The sequence below is a fragment of the Stenella coeruleoalba genome (assembly GCF_951394435.1).
Source record: "Stenella coeruleoalba genome assembly, chromosome: 19".
NCBI lineage: Eukaryota > Metazoa > Chordata > Mammalia > Artiodactyla > Delphinidae > Stenella > Stenella coeruleoalba.
Window position 1 is genome coordinate 3,994,487 of NC_137165.1, and position 23,895 is coordinate 4,018,381.

The 23,895-nt window shown below is 41.9% G+C and overlaps 1 long non-coding RNA gene across 1 annotated transcript in view; it reads left to right on the top strand.

Annotated features, from left to right (window-relative positions):
* The window catches only part of LOC307177102, a 185,748-nt gene extending 162,778 nt beyond the window's left edge, over positions 1 to 22,970 (top strand). The window contains exon 3 of the long non-coding RNA XR_013824975.1: positions 22,570 to 22,970. This is a non-coding gene — a long non-coding RNA (uncharacterized lncRNA). The remainder of the gene's footprint in view (positions 1 to 22,569) is intronic.
* The last annotated feature ends 925 nt before the right edge of the window (positions 22,971 to 23,895 follow it).

Here is a 23,895-nt window from a genome sequence, read left to right on the forward strand (position 1 = left end):
GAAGGAGCGAGATTTCAAATCCAGGTGACTAAGGGAATGATTATGTTGGTCCCATGGACAGAAAGATGGCGGTCCAAAAGGGCATTCGTGTGGATAGGAAAAAAAAGGGATGTGAACAAAAGTTCTCCAAGAACATCTGCTCAGGTCTCTTTATTAGAGCCAATCACAGTATTTACACCTGAGCTCCCTCTATGCCTCCGACCCCATGTTCAATGTTCTCCCCAAATTATCTCCTTTCACCCTCACAAAACTAGTCATTGAGAATTACTCTTATTATTCCCAGTTTACAACAAAGGATAACAAGGATGGAGTAACTTGCCCAGTAACATAAGACCACTAAGTAGACAACCAGGATGCTAACCCAGAACTCAGCTCTTCCCCATTCTGCCTTCCTGAACTGCTGGGTTGCAGTTAGTGTTGTGTTGACCACATTCCATGCCCAGATTTCTAAGGTCCTGGAACACAGCTTAATTCACGTAGAATTGACTGAGCAGGTTGAAGCCATAAAGACAATGGATTTGTTGTAAGGGGAACATAGAGGAAAGAGGAGGGGATTGAAAACTGGCCATTAGAATGTGTCCACATATAGCGCACGGACTTGGAGTCAGGAAGCCTGGGTTAACTTAGCTCCACTTATTAGCAACTCGCTGCACTTTAATTTTCTCCTCCCCAATAGGGTGATAACATACTCCCCTCATAAAGCTTTGAAACTCAGAAATAATAGAGATGAACCTGTTTCGTGACCAGTAAAGCAATTTACAAACATCAGCTGTTTGGGGAATTTGAGCGCAGGACGAGGAACCATGGAAGGTTACAGGGACAGAATACTAGGACCACAGCACATTGGATGCTGAGGATGGAGGGTTTCAAGAGAGAGGGCACTCACGGGTTAAAAGGGATGCGAAAATGTTGGTGACCAGTAGATCCTTGGTGACCTTGGGGAGAACGGTTTCTGTCGAGAGATGGGGATAGAGGCTAGATTTTATGAGATTAAGGAGAAAGTGGGTGGTGAGGAAATAGGGGCTCTGGGGAGCAGACCACTTAATTATGAAGTTTACAGTGAAAGGAAGCAAAGAATGGGACAGTAGCTTGAGGGGGCAGCTTAAATTCTTACCGCTTCCATGGATATAGACATTTTAACAGGGATCAAGCCCTTAAACTAAAGGGATTAAGTGCTGTGGGTGGAATTTCAGGCAGCCAGAGGGTGGGGGGACATTTTCTTCTTCGATACTTGGGGCATTTTCCAAAATCCCAGCAATCACACATGAAGAGTCATTTGCCTGTTCTGCCTAAACGTGAAGCTCACCCTGTAAACTTCACAGAATTTGGGGGTTCTCCCATCCTTCACTCTTGCTAGTTTACATCTTTGTGACCTTTCAACAGTACTTCCCGACGCAATGATTTGCCTGAAGTGATGATGCTGTGACGTAGATCCTGCGGGGATGGGAATGAAATCCCACTGGTCTAAAAGTTCGACTTTGGTTACTTTCAGCCTTCCGAAACACCAAACTGTGTTAAGACGTTAGAAGAAAAAGGATTTTGAGTTGTAAATAGCTGTCGCTATGTCCATACATTTTTAGTCCACCAAAAAGGAGGTGGTACCTGCCTTTGACCTCTTTGACTAAACGTTTTATGGAAAACAAGGCAGCCAGCATTGCTTTCACGTTTCCCGTCATCTTGGGTCCAGCTCACCGAGCATCACCGTTTCCCCCCAATCAGCAGCGTCCCCACTTACTCACGCCAGCCCCTTGTCTTCTCTGCGCCTGTGTCCATCCTGTCCTCCCTGTAGCAGCCTTTTCATTCCCTCCCCCACCTGCCCCCATCCCAATTTTTTCCATCTAGGGGGCTGGGTTCAATTCTCAGTTACTTGCAAAGGCTGTCCTGACAGCTCTCTCTACGTCTTCCCCAAAACTCTACAGACTGACAGCCTGTGCCGTAAAAGTCAGCCTTGGCTTACATAGAGTTTCATCTAATGTCTGAATTGTTCCCTGCCTGGGAGCCTTCTTCCTTTTTCTTTAAAAAAAAAAAAAATTGAAGTATAGTTGATTTACAATGTTGTGCTAACTTCTGCCGTACAGCAAAGTGACTCAGTTATACATATATATATATATATATATATATATATATATATTTCTTTTCATTCTTTTTCATTCTGGTTTATCACAGGATATTGAATATAGTTCCCTGTGCACACAGTAGGACCTTGTTGTTTATCCCTCTACATAGGTACCACTTTTTACAATTGTTCATCTCCTGCATTCCTAACTTGTGTGCATTTAGTAAGTACACCTCATCATGGAAGGATTAGTGGGAAGCGTGGCCGGAGAGTGGTGATGGTGGCCAGGAATAAGAAGACGGGCTGACAAATAACGAGGGGCAGTGTCATTTTGAATCCTGAGATCTCAGGGAATCTGGCTTGAGTTAGGAAGGATGGAATTGCCAGATGAAGCGATTCTGTGTCAGTTTCTGCTGTCTTTCATGCCGGAGATGTTACCCATTGATTTCTGTTGTGCAAATGTAAGAAAGGATTTGTTTGTTTGGAGTCAAACACAGGTCTGCTGAGTCCCTCCAGCCTGCCCTCCAGCCCCACTTCATTCTTCTTCTCCCTCCCCTCCTGCGTCCTTCCCGCAGCCCTGAAGGAAAAAGTTAAGATCAAGGTTTCACATCATGCTTCATAGTTTCCTATGTGTTTTACAAGGTGTAGCATTAGTTATTCCTTGAAAACACTCCGATTACAAGGTGAGCTGATGCTATTAAACTCCTTCTGCTTTATGGCTCTGGGAGCAGAGGCACAGAAAGGTGAAGTGTCTTGGCAGTGTTGCCCAGCACTTTGATGACTGAAATGCATTTTTAACTCCTGGCTGACAGGATCTTACAGAGAACATTCACGTGCCAGAGAATTTTCAGTGTCCACGATTGAGGACACTTCGAATAACCCAAGGAGACAGCACCATGCGTTAGCATGCAACCGGCAATCAGCTACGAATTATCATTGTTTAAATCTCGAACAGAGAAAGGGGATGGAATCGTGAGGATAGGGAAGTTTTAAGTCTAAATTTGAAAGAGGGAAGGCTGCAAACGGGTAGCCACACAGCCGGCTGTCAATATGTGATACAGCGCTGCAGCAAAGGGCTCCAGAGGGGAAGTCTGGAAGGCCCGTTTTCCCTATTTCCCATCAGGAAACCGTGCCTGGGTCCACGAGGCTTTGCACTGCACTGGCGTTGCACGTGTTAGGATTCTAACTCCGTCTCCTCCTTTACGGCTCTTCACGACTCTGTCTGATGACAAAGCCAGCTCTCTGCCATTTAAAGGTCAAATGCCAGTAACAGAGAGATGGCATTTTATCATCAGATGAGCACAGGCAGAAGGAAGATGAAAACTTGGAAGCTCGAGCCGAGTGCAATCGTATCCCCGGGTTGAGATTCCGTGAAAATGTGGAATGTACCTTCAATTAACCTTTCACAAATACCTGATCACCGGGACCGATTCATCTGAAGGTGGTTAGCTGGGTTTGGAGAGCGTGTCTCTCCTGCTGAGCTGGAGAAGGCATCTGATCCTATGCTCAGTTAGTCCCACAGATTAGAAATTCCCCCAAATCTCCCAGTGATAAGGATCCCTCTGATATTCCTGAGCACAGAGGCTTTCAAGGGGCCGTGGAGGGAGCGTCTACTGACAAAGAAGGTTCTGGTCGACTTGCGAAAGATTTTCAAGTATCTGTCTCCTTGAGGAAATTTACAGAGAAATGTATGTTGCAGAATAGAATTTTAATACTGACAACAGCAGAGATTATACATCTTTAAGTTGGAGGCTGCTGTCTAACTTAAAAATCTTTTTTTCTGTCTGGTCTCTTTTAAATTCCTGCAACACCAGGAAGGAGACAGAAAAGGTATTATTTATATGACTCAGGGAGGCCAAGTGAAGAGCTCAGGGTCACACAGATGTTAAGTGGCAGAATTGGGATTTTTTTTTTTAATCCAGCGTTCTTTCTGCTATCGCATTTACCTCCCAGAATCAGTAATACAGGAGAGGATCCGGCTTTGCAGAAAGAGGAGAGACCTCCCTTCCGCCTTAGAGGAAATTCCAAGCAATTCTATCCTGAGCTAGAAGATCTGGATGAGCTCGTTTTCTTCTCTCTCTCACCTTTATTCTCTGAAAAATTTTTTTAAAAAAAGTGAGAAATCTGGTCATTCATTAAGAAAAATTCATGTGCTCCCCCGTGGGCTGCGGGCTCGGGTAGCCCCACAAACACAGCCAGGTAGAGATAATTTGCCCTAAATGAAGGGTGAGGAATGTAAAACTTGCAGTGGTAAATAATTTCCCCAAGATTACTGCACTGGGAGAAGATCTGGATTCAAACCCAAATTGGCCACTTCTGAAAAGTCTGCTGATTCAACGTACAGACCCCTGTGCAGGCAGGGCAGGGCGGAAAGGGGCTGGTGGCGGTGGATCAAGCACTTGGGACCCCATCAGCCTTCTTGGCCAGTAGTCTTCCCAGATTCCCAGACCAGCTTGGGCCTTGGGGCGCATCTGCCTTTGTGGGCCCGGAGAGCCTTTTTTTTTTTTTTTTTTTTTCGGTACGCGGGCCTCTCACTGTTGTGGCCTCTCCTGTTGCGGAGCACAGGCTCTGGACGCGCAGGCTCAGTGGCCATGGCTCACGGGCCCAGCCGCTCTGCGGCATGTGGGATCCTCCCGGACCGGGGCACGAACCCGCGTCCCCTGCATCGGCAGGCGGACTCTCAACCACTGCGCCACCAGAGAAGCCGCCGGAGAGCCTTTTTAAAGAGGGGTCTGTAACTATTTTGGCAAAGGCTAGGGAATTCAGTCTTTGGAAAATAGTAGGAGACACTTGGACCAAGTTCAAATCAAAAAGAACTAGTAAATTATATTCAAGGAACAGAAAGTCTCAGTTTCCCCACTTATGGGAAGTAAGATGGGAGTAAGAGTATACTGCACAGAGCTGAAGTAAGGATGAAAATTTACCAAGAATGAAAGGCCTTTGAAACACGAATGCATCGTGTTATTATTCCCCTCATTCATAAGCCACACATTTTCCCCTTTTATTGTTCATTTGTAGTCAACGGTAGGAGAGCAGGAAAAGGGTACTTGGAGCCAAACAGCACTATTGGAAATGCTCATCTTGTGTATAAAAGCCTAGTGGTGACAGTATTTCCTCTCTGCTGAGTTCCCTTTAACTCCAAAGCCCTTAGCACCTTAGGAAGCTTTGTTCACGGCAAACCCTCAACACTGAAGTCATTAGGCCTGTAATTTACCCCCCACTAGAACATGAGAAAATGTAATCAAATAAATATTATTGTTTTTCCTTCCTTTCTTAGCAAATTACCACCTTCTGCTCCTCTCTCCCTGTGAGCTCTAATAGTCGGGCAAGTCTGGAACTGATCTCGCGGCAGAAAATTCTTTTCAATCCAAGTACCGCCATCTGTGAGAAGTTTCCCCATCTGTGAGAAGTTCCCCATCCTCGAGCCCAGAAACCTCCTTCAGAAATCAGGAAATAAATGCCCATTTGTCTCCAAGGGAAGGTGCTCGATTGGGTTCTTAAATTCCACATAGAAAACTCACATGTGTGCCCTAAACTATAAATTACCCAATTTATATTGGGTATATGTATTCTGATGCCCCTGGAACAAAGACTTACTACTTTCCTTCTCCCTACGGGAATTCTACACGATGGCACCTGCGAGTGCGAGCAAAGTCTGGAGGTTTGGGAGGAGGAAAAGAGGGCAAGAAGAAAAACAAGAGAGGGAAAAGATAGAGGCAGGAAAGAATGCTGATTGTAGAGGGTTTGTCTTTTCTGCACACAAGAAGTAGCTGTTCTTGTGTGTGTGTCTCCCAAATAGACGCCAGGGATGCGCCATCGTCTTGGCGATTGTTCACGTACGTGATGCCCCAGAGACATCAGTGCTTTCCTGAATATGCCTGATGAGGACAGACTTAACAAGAGCCCACAGGTTAATCAGTAACGTTCCGCAGAGGGATTTTTGAGCGTCTGCTTTGAGGACCTTGTCTTGTCGACACGCCAAGACACAGAGCAGCAGTTATTTAAATTATGTGTGTTGAGGGGAAATGAGTTCTTTTTTTTAATTGAAGTATAGTTGATTTACAATGTTTCAGGTATACAGCAAAGTGATTCAGTTATACATATGTGAGTATATATATATAGGTTCTTTTTCAGATTCTTTTCCTTTATAGGTTATTACAAGATATTGAATACAGCTCCCTGTGCTATATAGTAGGTTCTTCTTGTTTACCTGTTTTATATATAGTAGTGTGTATCTGTTAATCCCAAATTCCCAATTTATCCCTCCCCCGCCCTTTTCCCTTTGGTAACTGTAAGTTTGTTTTCTATGTCTGTGAGTCTGTTTCTGTTTTGTAAATAAGTTCATTTGTATCACATTTTAGATTCCACATAGAAGTGGTATCCTATGGTATTTGTCTTTCTCTGACTCACTTCACTTAGTATGATAATCTCTAGGTCCATCCATGTTGCTGCAAATGGCACTATTTCGTTCTTTTTTATGGCTGAGTAATAGTCCATTGTATATATGTACCACATCTTCCTTATCCATTTATCAGCTGATGGACTTTTAGGTTGTTTCCATGTCTTGGCTCTTGTAAATAGTGCTGCAATGAACATGGGGTGCATGTATCTTTTAGAATTAGAGTTTTGGTCTTTTCCGGATATATGCCCAGGAGTGGGAATACTGGATCATATGGTAGCTCTATTTTTAGTTTCTTAAGGAACCTCCATACTGTTCTCCATAGTGGCTATAGAGCAGCATTTCATGAGCTCACTTCTTTTTTTCTTTCCTTTGTTCCATTTCTCCCCACTTTTCTTCATTTTCTTCCTTTCTCCCTCTCTCCCTCTTTTTTTCTTACTTTTCCTTCCTTCCTTTCTTTCTTCCATTATAATAAGGTAACAAGCATCTGTGACCCCACCATCCCAAACAGTAGGACGTTGGCAGTAACCTACATCCGGCCACGTGATTTCCCCTTCCTGTTCCTTGCCTTCCCCCACCTGAGGTAACCATCCTCCTGAATCCTGTATTTGTTTACTATATCCATATGTATTTCTAAGAAAATTTCAAATACGTATTACCTGTAGGTTTATAAAAAGGATATCCGGCGATATGTAACCTTCATGGACTGTTTTCACTTAATGGTATATTGAGATGCATCCAGATTTTTGCATGTTACTGTAGGTATTGATTTGGGCAGCTATACAACATTCCATTGTATCAACACAGCTGGGTATTCATCTACTCGCTGTTAATGGGAATCTGAGCTCTTCCCTGGTTTTTGCTGTGAACAGTGCTGCCTACAACAGTCTTGCACATTTCTCCTGTATGCTTATTTCTCTTGGGTGTACATCTAGGCGTGGAATTGCTGAGTAGTTGGTTACATGAACGTTCAACTTTGGGAACAAATGTCTCAAAATTGACACCTCAGGGAACCTACAGATCATATCTCCTCCAACACTAAGTATTGTCAGCCTTATACATTTTTGCCAATCAGATGAATATAAAATGATATCGTATTGTAACCTCGTATTGCCTTCCCATCATCACTAATGCTAGCAGACATCTCTGACATGTTGTTTGGCTATATGTGAATTGCCTGTTTATGACTTTTGCTCATCTTTCTATTTGTCCTCTTATTACTTATTTATATATGCTATTTGTTCTTAACACTAATGCTTTATTTCTGTGTTTTGCAACTATTTTCTCCCAGTTAGTAAATTATTTTCCCTTTTAAAAGTGTCTTTTAATGAACAAAATTTTTAAATTTTTAATTAGTGAAATTTGTCTAACACAGTGAATGCTTTCTGGGCCTTGTGGAAGAACATTACCCTTATCCCAGGGTGTAAGTGATATCTGTAATTTCTACTCAGTATTTCAAAGTTTGATTTGGACAGTTGAACCCTTAATCCATTTCAGGTTGATTTCTGTATGTGATGTGTGGTAGGGATACAATATTTTTCTCTACATAGATAATCAGTGTTTTCCAGCTCTACCTATTAAAGTCTCTCCTTTTTCCCAGTCATCTGTCACCTCTCTCAATACCAGAACACCACGCACATGTGGGCCTGTTTCTGGGTTCACTCTTCTACTCCACTGATCAATTTGTCTGCACCAGGGCTAATATCACACTGTCTCAATAACTCTAACTTTGTAAGAAGTCCTACTGCACCACAGGGCAAGTCCCTTCTCACTAAGAAAAGTCTTTTCAAAACAGCCTCATCATTCCTGCACTTTTATACTTCAAAATAAATTTTAGAATTATCTTGCCAAGATGATAATTTTGCTTGTAAATGCAATGAATCCATAGGTTTTGGGGGGACGATATGCACATTCACAGTATGGAGGTTTTTTTTATCAATAAGCATGGTCTATTTTTTTATTTAGGCCTTTTACTATCTCAACTCATTTTTAATCATTTTTTTTAGACACCTTGTAAATCTTTGTTAGCTTTATTCCTAGATGCTTAATGTCCTCTAATTCATCAGTAAAATGGCCCTGTATTCTCGGTTTCATTTCTTGTAATGCTTTTGTCTGCTTTTTGTACCACGATTACGCTAGCTTCAAAAAATAACTGATGAAGGGGGTGGAGTCAAGATAGCATACTAGGAGGACGCGGAATTCGCGTCTCCTCACAACTAGGGCACCTACCAGGCACCGGTGGGGGACCACGGACACCTAAAGGGACGGGAGGAACCCCCAGTGACTGGGTAGGATGTGGGGCATGGGAGGGAGTGAAGGTGGAGGAGAAGTGGAGGTGGGATGGGACTGCCGCACCTGAGGGGCGGCTGGGGGAGAGGAGGAGTTCCTACAGCCAGCGGGACCCACCCATAGTTAGGGGTCCAGCAGCGACGGGGGAGACCCTGGGGGAGAAGGTGGGGGAGGGGTGCGAAGGAACGGAAGGGAACGGGGTCAGTCCACTCTGGCCCCAGGGAGCCTGTTGGGCTCTGGGGCCTAATGCTCTGCCCTCAGAGCCGCCCTCCTGTGGCACAGAGTCCAAGCGCAGCCCCTACACTCCCACCCAGGGCCCCACCTCTACACTCGGAGACCCCCTCTGAGACCCCCTACAACTGGGCCTACACCCCACCCACACACCCTCACTCAGGGCCCTACCTCCAAACTCCAGAACTCCACACTCCAGAGGCCCCCCTTTCCACGTGCTGCCTCTCGCCTTCCACGCAGGTCCTAAGCAGAGGCCCCGACCCACGCTTGAACGTCGCCCAGCCTAGGCCCCACCCCATGCTCAAACGTCACCCCCCACCAGCCTAGGTCCTGCCCCACCCTAAACCCCACCCCTACCTAAGTTCCACCCCCTGCCTAAACTTCACCCCCATAGCCAAGGCTTTTTTCTTTTTTCCTCTTTTAGATTGAGGTTGTGTTTTACCTTGTTGATTCATTGTTGTTGATTCTTTTATATTTTTATTTTTCCTAATAAATCTTTTATTTTTCTAATTTTATTTTATTCTTTATAATTTGTTATTGTTATCTCCTTTTGGCTTCTTCCCCCCTCCCCCCCCACCTTTTTTTTTTTTTTCTGCTGTGGTTTTATTTTACCTTGTTGCCGTTGTTTCAATTATAGTTTTATTTTTCCTAATATATTTTTTATTTTTCTAATTTTATTTTTTTTTTTTATTCTTTGATATTGTACTGCTCCTTTCTTTCTTTCTTTTCTTTTCCTTTTTTTTTTTTTTACTGAAACATGAAGCTTCTGGGATCTTGGTTCCCGGGCCGGAGGTTAGGCCCGAGCTCCTGTGATGGGAGCTCCCAGTCCAAACCACTGGACTAACAGAGAACCTCAGACCCCAGGGAATATCAATTGGAGTGAGGCCTCCCGGAGGAGGCCTCCCCTTGGATACAAAATTAATGCACAGAAATCTCTTGCATTCCTATACACTAATGATGAAAAATCTGAAAAAGAAATTAAGGAAACACTCCCATTTACCTTTGCAACAAAAAGAATAAAATACTTAGGAATAAACCTACCTAAGGAGAAAAAAGGCCTGTATGCAGAAAACTATAAGACACTGATGAAAGTAATTAAAGATGATACAAACAGATGGAGAGATATACCATGTTCTTGGATTGGAAGAATCAGCATTGTGAAAATGACTATACTGCACAAAGCAATCTACAGGTGGTGCTCTAGGTGGTGCTTTGCGGCCACCTAGAGGGGTGGGATAGGCAGGGTGGGAGGGAGACGCAAGAGGGAGGGGATATGGGGATATACGTATGCATATAGCTGATTCACTTTGTTATACAACAGAAACTAACACCACATTGTAAAGCAATTATACTCCAATAAAGATGTTAAAAAAAAAAGAAATAAGTAGTGGAGTACTTCTATTTTTATTATATATATGTATTTTTTCCATCCTTTTACTTTAATGTGCCCTGGTTTTAGATATGTCTCCTTTACATGGCCTGAATCTGAGTACTGTTTTTGCTTTTGCTTTTCTAATAGGCAGATCTTTGTGATTTGGGGTTTTTTTAACTGATGAGTTTAGTTGTTAAATAGTAATTACTGTTGTATTTGGAACTATTTATAGCAACTTAATTTATTCTATTAATGTGTCCCATTTTGTGCTGTTACTTTTTAATTGTTTTTACTTGAAAAATCAAATGATACTTATATCTCTAGCCTAATGATCCAAAGGCGTCAACATTCTCTTATATTCTTTGGTCTCTCTCCTGAATCTCCTGGTATCATGCAAATATCTAAATTGTTATTAGTAGTTAATAACTGAGTTATTTTATATATATATACTTTTTCTTGGTACTAGTTTTCTTAAATTAAGAGAACTCACCAAAGTGTTTGGCTGTCTTCTTACGTTTCTTGCAATATTTCTTGCTGGCCATTCCTTTGGGAAAGAAATTCATCCCAAAGTGTCTATGATGTGGGTCTTTGTGTGGCAAAATCTCAGAGGGCTTTTATGCCTGAGAATATTTTATATCATGCTCTCATGGCTGGCTATAAAAATAGAGGTTCTATGTTCTTTTTCTTTAACTTTTTCTAAACACCCCTCTGCTGTGTTCTTGTATCCAGCATTGCTGTTGAAAAGTCTCATGTCAGTCTTATTGCTTTTACAGTAATCACCTCTTACTGTAGGATTTGGGATTTTTTTAATTGATATTCTTAAGTCACCCCCTAATAAATCCAGGCATGAGGTTTTTCTTGCATCTCTTCATTGATTCCTTTCTCTTTTTCATTCAGGGAAAATGTATCTCTATCATTTTTTTCTCCTCTCATTATTTTTTTTTTTAATTTCTCTCTATTTCTGGGACTTTCATTATCGGGATTTGAGCAGTTCGCCTCCCTCCTCCTTGGTTTTTCTGGATCTTTTATACTTTTTCTATTTTTCTTCTTCCCCTTGAGAGGTTTCCTCAGTCTGTCTTCATATTCATGAATCACTCCTCCTCTGTGCCCTTTGTGCTGTTTGTTTAATATGCTATTTGCCTTATTTCAACTATTTTCGTTTTCACATCAAGTATTTCTTCTTAGCTCCTTTCTGTGTTCTCTTGTTCCTTTTTTCTATTGCTAACACGTAGCTAGGAGGGGTTGCCTAACACTTTTTTTGAGGGGGGTGGTTGGCTGAATTACTGCTGTCGTTAACTAGCGTGCATCTGTCCTTCTTGGTCTTTCACAAGTACTGGACTTAAATGTTGCCCTAATTCGACTCCTGAAGACTCCTGGACCAGAGATCAAGATATAGCATGCGAGAAGAAGGTACTTGTCTGTCCCAAGGCAGAAGCAGCAGAGGAATTTAGTGATTGTTTCCTGTTTTAGTCTTCCCCAGCCAACTTGCTACACACACTCACACACACACACACACACACACACACGCACGCACGCACGCACACACCCCTCACACCCCTCAGCTCCTCCTGTTACAGCTTCCTCCTGTTCTTTGTCTTCTCCTTCTTTGTTCTCTGCAAGATTACTCTTGGCACAGAGATGCTGCAGTTGTTTGAGCCCAGCCTCTTGGCTAGACACAGCACTGAAACCTCAGAATGCTTACCTCCAACCCCTTCATTTTACAGACAAGGACCCAAAAGCACAGAGAAGCTAAGTGACGGGCACACAGTCTGTTAGTGGTGGATGTCAGTGCCACCTCCTGCCCCAGGAGTCCACTGAAGACCAAATAGCTACATTAACAGTGATCCTTAGAATTCACTTAGTGTTCAGTCCATTGTTACATCAAGTTCAATATTGCAAAAACATTAATGAGCTTGACTGCAATTCACTTAGTCCATTCTGAAGGTGCATGTTGCTTTTTTTAATATTTCCTGGCTTTCAAGGGTATTATCCATGGTCCAAAAAAAAAAAAAAAATGCTAGAAAAACTGCAGATACCACAGACACAGCTTTCTATGAAATTTCCTGAGGCATAAAAACAGACTGAAGAATAGCCCACACACTGGGTGAAATTCCAGCAGCCACAGTGAGTGCTTTGAACTCTCAGAAGGAGCAAAGCCCCATGAAACGCAGACTCTGCTGTCCACGGGGATGCAACCAACGCTGAGGCTTAGAGTCCACAGACTCTTTGAGAGCAAGTTGTTGGGTTTTTTTTTTTTTCTGGGAAGGAAACCAGGGCTGGAATTAGCTAAGTGCTAATTGAAATGGCAGGACTGACCCCTGTACTAAGATCCTGCCGTAAGCCCTTGCGCCCACACCCAAGAGAAAACAAGGCACAAAGGAAAACGTGTCCCATTGTCTCAATTTAAATCATATTTAAATACAGTTCCCATAATAAACACCCAAATTTGCCCAGAGGCTTTGATTAGCATCCACTTCCAATAATGAATGCTCTGTGAAACTAAGAAATGAGAACTAGAGATCAGACACCGCTTGTTTCTTAAGGGAAAAACCTAAGTCTCATCAAGTAGAAGGCTCAGCCCCTTGAGAACTAAAAAGGACCTGAGCTTGTCAGATAATTGCCCTTGGGCCTCAGTTCTGTGTCTTGCAACTGCACTCTCTCTGCACCTCTGCGGAAACAAACTTTCCCCTCATCTGAGTTAGGAGCCTGCCTACCCGGCCCCCCCCACCCCCGCCTGTGCCCTGACCTATGGACTCTGACCTCTGGCTTCTGACCCAGCATCGCTAAGTGCTGACATCTCTCTAGCCTGATCTGATGCCAGATGAACAGCCCAGGATCAGAACCTCAGACAGAGAACCTAAGATCAGGCACCCTCTGGAACGTGCCAGCTGAAACCAAACCCTTTCATGATGGTCAGTCAACCTCGGTCTCATTGGTAGAGCTTTGAGCGTGCATAGTCAGTTTCTTTCTCTTGTTCATCCGTATAAAATACATGTTATAGCATCTTAGAGCTGGAAGGACTCTTAGAGCTCATCCCGTCCAATTTTCTCCTTTTATGTATGAGTAAGTGGAGTTCCATGGTGATTAAATCACTCATTCAAGGTGACCTGGGTACAAAGAAATGGATCTGAGACTTGGGACTATGTCTAGAATGCTTTCCTTCATCAGATGCTCCCTCTAGATTCTATCTCATTCCCTTATTTCTACCAGTTTGTCTCATCTGTTCCCATATTTCCTTCCTACCCCCCAGACTCTAGACCACGAGAAGGCTGGGTCCGTAAGAGAACCCTGCCCAAGAGGAGGAGAAATAACATAAACAATTGTATGCATCTGGCGTTGTCTCCATGTACTGCTGTTTTCTAGATCCATCTAGCACGTGCGTCTCCATAGGTCTGAACAATGGAGATCCAGACGATTGTCCCCAAAGTGTGCCCATTTCCATTCATTCATTTATCCAAAACACACTTACTGAGCAACTACTTTGTGCCAAACACAATGCGAGATGCAGTGGCTGCCTTTGAGGAGCTCACGGACACAGAAGAGATTCAGATAAGTAAATAAATAATGTAAACAAATGAATGGCATATTCACACAATGGAACATTACCCGGCAGAAACAAAAGGGGGGAACCATAACTAAAACAGCATGATTACCAAAAACAAAAAATACACAGAACCAGGGATCAGACACCCACACAAGCTCAAGGGAAAACATATTGTGTCAGTCCACTTAAACGAAGCTCTAGAAGAGGGAAGACACAACTACAGTGACATAAAGCAGATCATGGCTTGTCTGGATGGGGGTGAGGGGTAGGCGGGATGTTGACTTGGAATGACCATGAAGGAAGCTTTCTAGAATAATGGAGACGATCTCTGTCTTGGTTGAGTCAGTGGTTAATAAGCATAAATGTTTGTCGAAACTCAATGGAGAGTTTCGATACGGTCCCATCTCCCCAACTGATGTGAAACTAACCACAGGGAGGTAAAAGGATTCGCACAGAGTCATCAGCAATGACTCAGAGAAGAAACCAAAACATGTTAAGTGGCTCATTTACACAAGGTTCCTCGGTACCTGTTGTCGGCAGGTCCTCGGATGAAGAACTTGAGCTCACCTGATTGAGTGTCACTCTCTTTGATTAGGTGCTGTTGAATCCAGCAAACCCTTATGCCCCAGAAACAATGGGCAACACTGGAAAGAGACCGTCATGGAGAGATGGTCTGCATGGGGACTCATCATCATCATTGGTTTTTCAGTAAATGCCATAAAAACCAATCTAGTGTCAACTGGGATTTTCAACATATAGATGGGAAGAGTCAACACAAAATATATAGTCCATTCAATTAAAACTACCTTTTAAACATCATCAAATTATAGAAGCAAATGTTCCCATCTGAAGTAGACTTGCAGCTTCAGAGAACAAGGTCTCAGAATGCAGCAAACAAAATGTATAAGAAGACAGCCACAGAGACCCGATGGTAAACTTCCTTGTTTCAAGAATGATAGGATAATGTCTCCAGCATCCAGAGAGGAAAAAAGATCTACAGAGGAAAAAAGGATTGTTATAAGACTTTTCCTCCACAGTACTAAATTCCAGAAAGTAGTGAGGTTAAGGGGGTAGTAGCAGACAAGAACTAGAGGATTCTATGTTTCGTCTAGCTATCATCCATTTGGAAGGAAATAAAGAGAAATTTCCAGCAATGGAAGCACCCAAGGTGCTCTACCCTCTTCCCTACCCTACCCACCCATCCTCCACATTTTTGGAGAAAAAGTATCCAACTAAATTAATAATGAATAAAAACAAACAAATCCATTTGGGGAAGACACGGCATAAAATAAATCACAGAGAGAAATCAAATTGGGAAAACAGCAAGTGATGAAATAATTATTGCTAACATGATGCTGAAACAATATAAATGTCAAAAGTATTATTGAAAAGAATATTCATAATCATCATCATCTGGATTTAGAATTATTCAAACCAACAACAGATGATTTGTGAAAAAGAGTGTGCCAAACCTCTTTTCTTGTATCTAGCAGGATACAGGCATGATTTTATTCTTGAGACTATTTCAGAAGTAGAGTCCTTTATTTTCTTAATTAAGGTAGTCACCACTAGACATAAAACAAGGTCTGTAATTTCCAGATCACTAGGGGATCCACGTAGGTGTTGATACTTTGATGTGACAGTTGCTGTTCTGAGTGCTCTGTTAACGTGTGTGTTAACTCATTCCTCATCACAATCCTATGAGGCAGGAGCTTCTGCAATCATCCTTATTTTACAGATAAGAAAACTGAAGGAGGTTGAGTCCTCAAGATCCTGCCACCAGCAAGTAGAGAAGTTGAAATTCAAACCAAGCAGGCTAGCTTCAACACAGATGCCCTTAATCAGTGCATTACAGATGCTTAGGTAGCACAGGAAAAAAACTGGGGGGGTGGGGAAGAAGAGCAGAAAGAAAGGGGGAAAAGGAAATAAAAGGAGACCGCAAAGAGGCATTTTTAATGCCCAAGATATATCAATGATTACAAAAAAGAAAGAAGAGGAGGGGCTTCCCTGGTGGCGCAGTGGTTGAGAGTCCGCCTGCCGATGCAGGCGACACGGGTTCGTGCCCTGGTCCGGGAAGATCCCACATGCCGCGGAGCGGCTGGGCCGGTGAGCCATAGCCGCTGAGCTTGCGCGTCCGGAGCCTGTGCTCCGCAACAGGAGAGGCCACAGCAGTGAGAGGCCCGCGTACCGCAAAAAAAAAAAAAAAGAAAGAAAGAAAGAAGAGGAGGAGAAGCAGAAGGAAGAGAGAGGGAAGACACAAGGGCTTAAGTTCCTTAAATATTCTGAGGTTGAATTAAAAAACAAACCTTCCATCAATGATATTTATACAATTCCTACATTTTACATGACATGGTGCAATGCTCACTCCAAATAAACTGTGAAAATTTAAGGATGTATATCGTAATCCCTCAAACAGCCACTAAAAAGTATAATGCCAAAGAGTGTAGCTAAACAGCTGATACATAAATCAAAACGGAATAATAAAAATGTATTCAAATAATCCAAAAGTAGTCATGAGTGAAAGACAGAGGAACCATAAAGCAGAGAGGTTGAATGGAAGTCAACTCCAATTAAAAGCCAGAGTTTGTCAGAAGGGCTCACACGGCAAGACCTGACCCGATGGCATTTATCGGAGCCGCACAGAGACCTGGTTAGGTTGGACGTAAACAGATGATCATTGATTTTCACCGCCAACAGTAAGCGTAAGAAGACTGGATCGGCTGGTTAAATTGGAAATACGCCTTCTAAACAGGGTATTACCAGTGACTGAGAGAAATATTTCATAATAATAAAAGAATAAATTCATCAGGAGGACATAAGACTCATTAATGAGTATGTCCCTCAAGACTGAGCTTGAAACCGCACGAAGCAAACAGTGACCGAATTAAAGGAGAAACACATAATTCCATAATCGTGCCCAGGAGGTTTTAACATCCTCTCTCAGCAGTTGTGGGGATAACTCGACAAAAATCAGTAAAGTCAGAGAAAATCTGAACAGCTCCCTCTCAGCTTAAAGCCTGTCATTTGTTAGTTGCTGTGGGTGGCGTCGTGCTGAGAGGGATGGAAGTCACGAGCTCAGAAGAAAGAGTGCTTCCATGGGTGATTTCCGCCACGGATGTGGAGGAGGAGAAAGGAGGCTGCCCCTGGACCAGTAACCTCCTTAACCCTGGCTGCACATTAGAATTAGAAAATGGGGAGCCTTTTAAAAATACCGATGCCTGGGCCCCTCACCTGGAGACTTCGGTATGATTCATCTGTGGTACAGCCCAGGCAGTGTCATTTTTCTGAAATCTCCCCAGATGATTTCAATGAGTAACGAGGATTAAAAACCACTGTCCTAAACTGTGAGAAAGCGGCCACTAGTACTCCGATGAAGAGAATGCAAAATATGTATAATACATTAAGGACCTTCAATGCATCATTTTATGTAGAAATCTCATTTCTAGGGAAATAATAATGATGTGCCCATATAATTTATATTCAAGAATGCTTTTTGCAGCTCAACTTATAACAGCAATAGATAGAGATAGATGATAGATAGATGGATAGATAGGTAGGTGATAGGTAGCTGATAGATGATTGATAGATAGATAGATACACAGATACATAGATACATAAATAGATAATTGGAGAAAGGGAAGGAAGGGAGGGAGGGAAATAAAGAGAGAGAAAGGAAACCTAATTATTCAGCAGTATGGAATTGGTTAAATACATTTAAATCAAGGTACAATAGACATCTCTTAATAAGATGATGTTGATATGAATTTCCCATCAAATATGTCCATAACAAGCTGAGAGAATGATGTTGCAAAATGGTCTATAAAATATTCTAGTCTTGAGACAATATGTGTACCCAGAGAAAAAGTCTTAAAGGTTATGCTTCAAACTGTCTATCATATTTCTCTCAAGGTGATGGTATTTTCATCCATTTAACTGATGTTCTTTTCGTTTCTAATGTGTGTAAAATGAATACACGTTTTTTTGGGTAATACAACAGAAGTGAGAAAAAAACCAACTCTCTCTGATGATGGTACCCACTCTGAAATGGGGACAGCCTTTCATCTTGTCAGCTCTAATCCTTGAAAGGGGGTCAAATGGATTATTAACCGTGCCGGTTAAGGAATTAAGAAGAATTTAGAACAGCTCTGGGAAAGGGTGTGGGAACCGCTCCATTACCTTAGGTGAAAACAAACAAGGGTGGGTCCCTTTGATCCACGGGTGCCCATTCCTTTCAGCTTTCTCTGGGTGGATCTGGACCCAACCTGTAGAGAGAATGAGGCCAGCTGGTACCTGCCTGCTGTCCTTTCCAAGGTGTGGCTGGGAAAGTGGGAGCTGCCTAGGTCTCCACCCAATTATCCTTCCACCCCAAGAAGGTCACACCTGTCAGTGCATCTTCTTCCAAAAGGAAGGAATCTAGGCAGGTTCATTCAAAGAAATGAAAACAATGCCTAGATCCTTTGGGGCACTCCACCGCTCCTTCCCCCCACATCATCCCTCCCTCTTCCTTCATGTTCATTGCTTTGCAGACCTCAGATTCTCTCATCTGCTGTAAGAAAAGTGGTCTAAAAACCCCATTCTCTTTAAATCGTCAATATTTGCATTTTGAGGAAAGATCAGAGGAATAATGTTCACAAATAAATGACTCTTTAATATTTTCATTTTGTTGGGGTATAGTTGATTTACAGTGTCATGTTAGTTTCAGGTGTACGGCAAAGTGATTCAGTTATACATGTACATGTATATGTTTTAGATTCTTTTCTCAGATAGGTTATCACAGAATATTGAGCAGAATTCCCTGTGCTACACAGCAGGTCCTTGTGGCTTATCTATCTTATATATAGTAGTGTGTGTATGTTCATCCCAAGCTCCTGATTTATTCTGCCCGCCCCCCGCCCCGTTTCCCCTTTGAACACCATAAGTTTGCTTTCAACAAATAAATGACTTTTTAATGGAAGAATCTCAAGCAACAACTTATAGAAAGGGTGGTGATGTTGTGGATCAGAAAAGCCTAAAACATCTGCAGTTATGGACCGACAGTCCCAGCAGAAGAAAGTGGGAAATACAATACCCATGGAGCTAGGTGCCATTGGGACATCATCCTTTAAGAAAACTCTCACCTCCAAGGAGGTGATGCCTAATGATTTTGAGGAACTAAGTAGAGAAGATGTTTTCTAAACATGCAGCCCAGAACCCCTGCTCTCTCTGATAAACCCACCTCCTCACCGTCAGGCAAAGAAGCCAGATGTTCTCAGTACTATTCCTAATTTATTTCACCATCTCCTTATGGCGGTGCTAACATCAAAAGATGTGCTTTCCGCAAACAGTCTAGGAAATAGCCCTTGATGTCAGGTCACCCAGAAAAGGTTCCAAAGTGGTGGCTGATTACTGCTGCCTACTCTACCTCCATCACAAGGTAATGGTTTGCTCTTAGTCAAGACGCTGTAACGTCTAGGTTCTTTTAGCCCTCTCCCTGCTTCACTGCCGCCACGGTGATGGGCGCTGGTCAATACCACCCTCCAGTGACTGATGAGTTCAGTCTCCCATGGCTGTGCGGTGATCATCTATCACAGGGCAATCTCGTACGACACAAAATATAGTGCCCTTGTGACTCCTCACTCTCCAGCACTCGCCGACAGCAAATGAAAATGACACTGCCTTCCAAGACCAGCCATAACTCAGCCTCATCTTCCAGAAAACCTTCATGGGGCCCTACGAAATGATGAGATGTGCACTGCCTAGAGGTTACAGCACAGCCTCGCTGTGGTGCGCTCAGATAAATCAGCCCAACACATGATCAGTCCCTCCAGAAGTAAAACTCACTCTGTTTTCCTACATATTTTACTGTATAATTTAAGCAAATGAGTTCAGTGCAATACTCCTCTTTAGCCATAACCAAGAAGGTGACCAATATTGGTTTGAGAAACAAGAGAAAATAATTTTCTCTCCTATCCTCATTCTCTACCATCCTGCTTGAACAACTGAAAGGGATTTGGATCTGAAAAAAAAAAAAAAAAAAACTATTGAGAATGATGATCATTGATGGTGATCATTGGTAAGGATGGTGATGTCCCAGCTTAGAGAAAGCATTCTGCTCTGCAAAAGGGTACCACATGTATTTTTCATTTAATCTTTATGAGAAATTCTGTGAAATAGATAACACAGGTCAATTATACATTTTTTCAGATGAATACCTGAATCCCCCCAAACATGACTTACTTAGCATTGTACTTCTTGAAGATTTGGGAGAGCGGAGGGGATGGGGGAGTATGTCCAGGTCTGTCATCCATCTAGAAGTCTCCTACTGCAGCCAGGTTTTTGGCTACCTGCGAAACACGACTTTATCCCTTCCCATGTTAGAGATCATGGAACAAATTGAACATAATTAGCATTAAGGCAGGATTTGCAAACAAGAGACCTGCACAAAATGAAGCAAAAAAAACCCAACCAAACCAAAAAACAACCAACTTAGCCAAAATTTTACACTCATTGAAAATACAGGTTAAATGATCGATGCATTATTGATTTCTTGAGTAAAGTTTAAATAACATTGATGGAGCAATTACTATCTGTCACTGAGTCAGGTGTTGGGGTACAAAGATGCTTTCAAGGAGATGCTCCCTAGTAAATATCACACTGTAAATGCTAAGAAAATGGGGCACAGACATGAAGATTCCCTATAGGTAGTGCATAGCCTACAATGAAGTGGAGATTTGATCATCTTCCAGTTTCGTGAATCTAGGGAGACAAATCGAAAAATCAGTTTCACAAAGGAGACAAAATTATAACCCAAATCACAGAGTCCATGAAAAATCCACAGAGGACATTTCTACACTAATGGTTCTTCCACATGGTAGTCTGGGGAGGTCGTTTGGCTTTTAAAATAGTGCAAGACCCAGTTGCACGCATGTCCTCTGTGCAGTTAGACAATCAGGTATCTTTTTCCACTGACCAATAAGCTCTATCTTATCTATCTGTTATCCCCAACAACTAGCTTAATGCCTGGTGCATAATAATTTTTTTTAATTGATATATAATTCACACATTATGAAATTTATGTTTTGAACGTGTACAAGTCAGGGGTGTTAATGTATTCACAAATTATGCAACAATCACCACTATCCAATTCCAGAACACTTTCATCACCCCATACAGAAACCCCATACCCATAGCCTGTAACTCCCCATTCCCTTCTTTCCCTAGCCCATGGAAGCTACTAGTTCACGGTCTGTTTCTATGTTACTATTCTGCATATCTCCGTTAAATAGAATCATGCATGTGACATCTTGTAACTGGCTTCTTTCACTCGGCACAATGTTTACAATATTCACCCATGTTGTAGTGTATATCAGTACTTCATACCTGTTTGTGAATGAATAATAATATTCTATTGTATGGACATACCACATTTTCTTTATCCATTCATGGACATTTGCATCGTTACAGTTTTTGGCTATCATAGTAGGATTTTACTACTATTTGGTGAACTTCTAAATGTTAATATCATATGTGGGATGGCCAGTGAACATATATAAATTATTAAACCTCATTAGTTATCAGAGAACTAGAGACACTAAACAATGTAAAACCATTTTCCAGTTATCAGATTAGCCAAGACTTTTCTACTCTAATAGCTGTTGCCTGTGAGGGCGTGATATCCATCGTGCACTGGTTATGGGAGTGTAAATTAGTGTAAGCGTTTTACAGCAAGTTGGTAATATATACCAAGAGCCTTGGCGTCCTCAGACAATTTGACTCCCCTAATTCTATGTCTGAGATATGAGACTAAGGATGTGATACAGAACACAGAAAAGTTCTTTATGGTGAAGATACTGATAATAATGAAATATAGAAAACAAACCTAAATACTCAATAATAATGAAATATTTAAAGAAGGAATAGTGGATACATACAATTAAATAGCAAATAGCCATTAAAAATCATATTTTGAAAGAGTTTTAATTGCACCAGAAAGTGTATATTCAGTGAAAGTAGGCATAGTATGGTTGATGTAAAATATGTGAAAATTTCACAGAAAAATAGGAATTTGAGGAATGCTACAAAAACATTAATATGGGGCTTCCCTGGTGGCGCAGTGGTTGGGAGTCCGCCTGCCGATGCAGGGGACACGGGTTCGTGCCCTGGTCCGGGAAGATCCCACATGCCGCGGAGCGGCTGGGCCCGTGAGCCATGGCCGCTGAGCCTGCGCGTCCGGAGCCTGTGCTCCGCAAGGGGAGAGGTCACAGCAGTGAGAGGCCCGCGTACCGCAAAAAAAAAAAAAACCCAAAAACAAAAAACATTAATATGAACTTTTCTGAAAGGTGAGATTATGGATGATTTTTATAGTGATGAGAATGTAGAAAAGAGGACAATCTTAGACATAATTGCATCTATCATGTCTTAAGTTAAATAGTGTTTATGTATACGTGACTTAGCTCCCCTTTCAAATAGTAAGTTCTAAGAGGGCAAAAAACTATCTTAAGCAGCACCATTTCTGTATTAAGTATACAACAGATTTTTTTAATTATTAAGAAAAGAATTTTACTTGTATTAGACCCCACTTAACCCATCCAGCCACATATACTTAGAACAGGTATTTCAGGTAATTATAATAGTCAAGAACAAGGTAATGGATGTATAGCAAACTGAACAACGTAAGGTTCTGTAATTCTTTTCAACAGGGTCATCCCAAAAGGTAAAGGACTGGTGGCCTGTGTTGCCTACTGGCCCACCTCAGAGAACCTGCTGGAATAAGTGGCATGTGGGAAATATTAGACCTTCAGCAAGAAAGTAAATGGATCCAACGACAGAGGCAAGTGGCTGATGAGTTACCTACGGGGTGAAATACGCCACACTTCGTTCTTCTGCCAACACAGCAAGTGTGTTTCTGTCATGTCTCCATGAGTGGAGTGGCAGGTGAGACAGGGCACTCTAGCCACTGGGGAGAAATTGAGCGGTAATGGCCTTGATGTTTATGCAACTGTGACAAGTTGTGAGTATCTCAGAGCTTTCAATGCATTTGCCCCAAGCAGCTTTTTTCCATTATATTTAAACATTCAAATCCCTTTTATGGAAAATATACTCCCACATGGTCTTAATTCACTTCTACTCAACTTATCAAAACATTATCCTGTGAGATTCATTTTAAGTCCAGAAAATTATCTGAGCTTCTGGTATGAGGCTGGTATTAGCTCCTCTTATAAACAAGTTCTTTCAACGACTGGTTTTGCATGCCCTTCCACTCTGCACGTGTTTGCGTGAGTTGAGTTTAAGTCAGACTTGAATACCTTTGAATTTGAGCTGCAGACGTTATCCAGATAATTCAGATGTAAGTATCTGTGTAGTTCAAATCATCTCAAGTGAAGAGCAGTCTGAAATCATGCACTTTATTTTTTGTTTGCAGACAAAGCCAAGAGTTAATACCTTAACTCTTTCTATGTACATAGTAAAGTCATGATTTAGTTACCTTGTAAAACAATAATAGATAAAATTAATTGTCAGAACTGATTATGTGCTGAGGCTTATGTTATGCCTACACATGCATGTTTTCATTTAATCCTCAGAAGATGATAAGAGATAGATATTACTAAGGGCAAAATTATATGTTCACCAAAAAAAAGCGATTTATACAAGAATATTCACAGTTCATAGGAGCTTTATTTATAGCAGCCCCAAACCAAAATAACCCAGATGTCTACCACAGATGGACAAATTGTGGTATATTCATACAAGGGAATACTGCTCAATGGTAAAAAGAAAGAATGAGCCACTAATAGTGTTACAACATAGATGAATCTGAAAAACATTATGTTGAGTAAAGAACCCAGCCAAAAATATATAAATATGAAATATAAAAATCATAGTGTATGACCTATTGATATAAAGTTCTAGAACAAGTAAAACTAACCTATAGTGATAGAAATCAAAAAAGGGTAGAGATTTATTGAAAAAGGACAAGGGGGAAGGTTCTGGAGTGATGGAAAGTTTGGTCAAGATGGACACCACCA